General features: G+C 34.2%; 1 long non-coding RNA gene across 1 annotated transcript; it reads right to left on the bottom strand.

The window, feature by feature from the left end:
* Positions 1–951: 951 nt before the first annotated feature.
* On the bottom strand, positions 952–2,294 carry LOC111709475 (uncharacterized). The gene is made up of 3 exons (XR_002766868.1): positions 1,805–2,294; positions 1,220–1,743; positions 952–1,003 (listed from the first exon to the last, which is right to left on the bottom strand). It is a non-coding gene; the product is annotated as an uncharacterized LOC111709475 (long non-coding RNA).
* Between the last annotated feature and the right edge of the window lie 2,638 nt (positions 2,295–4,932).

Genomic DNA, 4,932 nt, shown 5'->3' with positions numbered 1-4,932 from the left:
TCTTTTGGAATAAAAAGTTTAAGATTGAATGCAATATTACACATTAATATATCTATGTCGAGAACTAACATAGGTGGTTTCATATTTTAGACAGGGGCGGGGGGTTAAAAGCGCAAATTGTCTTAATAATCCATTTATTTATCTAACAAAATATTATAGATTGATACATCAAATCAAATCAAATATTTATTATGAAGATTTAAAGTTTATACAATATAAATGTAATAAATTCCAGTCTCTCCTGATACTATCTCAAGTACACACAAAGCTCTCTGTCTCTATCTTCTCTACCTTGGTACTCCCCCTCCCCCAAAAATCACAACTAAGCATCCTGTCGCATAACTGATTTGATGTAAAATATACCTCCTCTTAGCTTTGTGTGACATGCTGAAACTAATTGAATGGTAGAATATTTCAGTTAAATCCACATTAATTGTTTGTAAATATTTCCCCCTCAAAGTATGAGACTGTTAAGACAAGAAACCCTAAAATGTGGAAACCCTAGGATTTGCTAGGGGGGGGGGGCAAATTATTATTTTGTAATGGTCTGGGGTGGGTGTGGGGGGGCTTGCCCCCCTTTTAGAAAATTTTTTCATAAAAGTGCTTTTTTAAGGATTAGACGTCGAAAAAAAGGGAATCCGAAATTATCAGTTGTTGCATGCAGATTTGGCTGTGTTTAATTCAAATTGTTTTTTATGGTGTTTTTTAAAAATTTATACTTTCAAGAACTGTAAAATTAACGTTGATGAGTCATTCAATTCTTTTCATGTGTGCACGGAGCGCGAAAGAAAATTTTTTAAGTACCTTGTTTAAGTACAGATATAATGTGCCCGTTTTGGGAATTTTAGCACTTTCCCTAGAAACAATACCTAGATCCACAGGAATTGTTCAGCTATTAACATGATGGGGCAACATCAATTCTCCATTGCGCACCTCTTTAATACACATGAGTCTCTTATATTCTTTATTTCTGGTACAGCGATACAGAGCTAGGACCCGTGAACTGAAAAACAATACATCAGTCATGGGTTAAAATAAATAATAAATTAGTATTATAGTTATTTAAATGAATAAAATAAGCCAAGTTTACATTAAAATTTGCTCCAGGTGTGCTAAGTGTGATTAAGTTGCAACAAAGACTTTGAATTGAATTAACACTTACAATGTGCTAAATGTGAATAAGTTGTGACAAATACATATAAACTAAAGTAACACTTACAAAGTTGATTAGGCCGGAGAATTTAATAGCTCTAGAGTTGGATGATTGTTACCAGCTATCTCTTACACATAACTAGAAATAATAAGAAGAGTTTATATAAAGGCTTATCATGTGTTAGAGGAGATAGTCACACTTTTGTCTTTAATTGTTCACAGAGATCACACGAAACTTGATTGTATACCTTTATCTGCTCGAAAGCAGCAGTCCCAGTTTAGAGAAACACAGATGCTTCCGACGGGACTTCTCCGAGAGGAGGAACGGATGCTTCTCCGAGAGGAGGTACGGATAGTGATGGGATCTAAATAAGATTAGGTTAACATTGATCTAACTCTTGAGGATAGCTCCATAATAGTTTTTCACCTTTATCTGCTCGAAAGCAGCAGTCCCGGTTTAGAGAAACACAAATGCTTCTGACGGGACTTCTCCGAGAGGAGGTGAGGAGTTTCTCCGAGAGAAGGCGAGGATACTTCTCCGAGAAGAGGCGAGGATACTTCTCCGAGAGGAAGTAGAGATGTAGATGGGATCTAAATAAGATTAGGTTTACATTAGATCTCATCTTGAGAGCAGTTCATATTCAATCTTCACCTTTGTCTGCTCGAGAGCAGCAGTCCCGGTTTAGAGAAGCACAGTTACTTCCGACGGGACTTCTCCGAGAGGAGGTAGAGATATTGTTGCTCAGCAGGGAGGTACTCCGAGGGCAGGTTCTCATTCATGTTGAAGATATAAACAGACTCTCATTCGTGTTGAAGCTATCATCCTCGTCCAGGAGCAAGGCGAGGACACATCAAAGGAGGACTTGGTCTAAGAGATAAGGGAGTAGTTAGTTTCGCATAAACTTTAAAAGTTCTAAATTTTCTAGAAATGTGTTTTCACCTGTTAGTTTATTAGTTCATAGTTCAAAACAGGCGTTGAAATACACGTATGATCTGGATTCACTTTATATAACATCCATAAGTTTTAATGAGCTTAGATTCAAAAGGTTTTGGCCAGTGTTACATTTACATTTAAATATGATGTTTTATAAACCTAGTATTGCACAACCTGGAGTACTACCAAGATATATGGACGTTTAACTAGTCCATTATGGTCTGAAATACATGGACCATTAAATATATTTTAAAATCAGAGTTTCCAAATTAAATATCAGCAGTATAAAAAAGCTTTTAGGCTTAAGGATATAAACTTATAGGCTCAGGATTATAAATAGACCATGTACATTTAGTATAAAACTTCAGTTAATCTCAAATAAAATTCTAAGTTTATATTCAGGAGATAAATGTTTATAGTTTATGGAGAACATAGAAGCTTGGAACAGAGAGAGAATGTTGAGCAGGTCTTCATGTGCTTCTTTAGGTTCGGTTTTTCAGATTCAACCTGAACATTAAGAATTAACAGATCCGTAGATCTTACATATAATTACAAGAAATAAACATTTATATATTCTGAAAAAAAAACACATCAAAATACATATATAATTTTAATCATCTACATTGAAAAAGGACAGATAATTTTACGTTTTCTCCTGAAGTTATTGAATTTATGATTGATCATTCTAACCAACATTTATAATCTTGTTTCATTTTCGATTTTATAGAAGTTATATCAAAAAACAGTTATCAAATATGATTATCAGTTAGAAGTTTGCCACGCTCAGTCTCAGAATGTTCTCTAGATTTTGCCACAAACCCAATTATTCTAATCCCTAAATCTTTGCACCGAGTGGTGTAAACCTTTGATATTTCAAACTTACTATATTTTACCAAAATAATTCCAAGTTTGAATACAGTTTGGAACTTTTTTACATTAAATGTTTACAATAGCCTTTGCTAATTTCTAATTTCTAAAATATTCTTGTCGTCAATGAAGAATGTGACATTATTTAGAAGTAAAAATATATTCTTCATTGCCCACGCTTTTTTATATTAGAAAAACATCTAATTGTAATGACATTGACTATTTTAATTTTAAAGATATTCAATTTTAAAATCAACCTTTTTTTAAGACAAATTCTGGGGGGGTGTTTACCCCCAGGATTCAAGGGGGGTAACTACCCCCAGGATTCTAGGGGGGGGGGGGTAAATAACCACAATAACCCCCTTATTTACGCCACTGCCGGGTAACTTCTTCTAATTGCTTAGTTGATGATAAAAACAAGTTATCTTAGAAATTGACAGTATAAATTTTGTACAATCGTGTCTGAAATCTCATCCTTTAATGCAGGAAATGTTCCGAACAGATTTTGAGGAACAATTTTGACCCAGAAGGAGATGAAAACTCCACTTAAAGCCAAAACCATAATATTTTATTTTAAACCAGATACTAAAGAACATTAATCGAAACAAACTGAGATTTTAAATTTTTTTTTGAAAACCGCGGAAACAGACATAAAAAAGGGGAAACCTATCAACAAACTGAGATTTTAAAACTTTTTTTGAAAACCGGAAACTTACCCAAAAAATGAGGAAACAGACCCAAAAAAGGAAACCTATCAACAAACTGAGAATTAAAAACTTTTTTCAAAACCGGAAACGGACCCAAAAAAAGAGGAAATGGACCCAAAAAAAAGAGGAAACCGATCAACAAACTGAGAATTTAAAACTTTTTTCTGAAAACCGGAAACAGACCCAAAAAATGAGGAAACGGATCGAAAATCTTGGGAAATCCCTCAAAAATATAAGACCCATATAAACCGGAATCCGACCTAAAATCGGGGAAACGGATAAAAAAAACGGGAAATTCCTCTAAAAATTGGATTTGAGGGATTTCCGATAATTTTTGAAAAAACAAGAAACGCCTCAAAAAAAATCGTTTTGGGGAGGTTTCCGGTTTTTTTTGAGTCCGATTCCGTGTTGAGGCGTTTCCATAGCACTATAAAATCGTGCTGTCAATAACACCCTTGTATATGTAAATCAAAGATTCGCGGATTTTAATAAATTTTGCAGGAGTAAATTAGGAATGTTTACATTACTATCCTGAATAAGTTTTAGCCTTAAATCTATAATAATTGAGCTATTAGGCTTTAAAGTATTGTGTGAGTGTGAGCTTGTGCGTGAAGTGTGAGGCAAGGTAAGTCGAAGTTCGACTTAGTATAGCTCGTTTACGAAGGGGTGTGTATCATTCATTTCCTAAAAAGAGGAATATGAGTTTCAAATTTGAAAATTTTTAAGTACTTGTCTTAATTACTCTGTTTGAAAGGATAAGAGATTGGTCTCTGTATGTAATGAAAAATATCAAAAAAAGATATGAATGTGTATCATTTAATTCCTAAAATGAGGGATATGATTGTCAACTTTGAAAATTTTAAATAAACATATATTAATATCAAGGAGTACATGTTCTCGTGTTTGAGGTAGGAGACTGACTGGTTCCTGGATTCCGGTTTTTCCTGAGCTGGGAACTTTTGAAAGGTGGACATCGGGATTAAGGCTTAATCCACTCTTTTTCTTAATCTGGAGATTAACATAATCTTCTCAAAACTGCCACACACCAAGAAAAAATATGTCACAAAAACCGTTGGAAATTTTCTAAACAAGCTGTCAAGGGATCATTACTGCAGGAGAAATTGAAACCAACCTTTGACCTAGGATTTGCAAACACCTACTACTCAGAAAAATACAGCACACCCGGTATCATAGACTTGAACAATTTAAACTGGTTCCCCTTTTTGTCAATAACTCATGAATCTCCAAATTTCGAACCATTCAATTGTGAGC

Source organism: Eurytemora carolleeae, unplaced genomic scaffold, assembly GCF_000591075.1.
Source record: "Eurytemora carolleeae unplaced genomic scaffold, Eaff_2.0 scaffold670, whole genome shotgun sequence".
In the NCBI taxonomy this organism is placed as follows: Eukaryota; Metazoa; Arthropoda; class Copepoda; order Calanoida; family Temoridae; genus Eurytemora; species Eurytemora carolleeae.
Note: the sequence above shows the minus strand (reverse complement) of the source record. Positions and strands in the feature narration are given on the sequence as shown.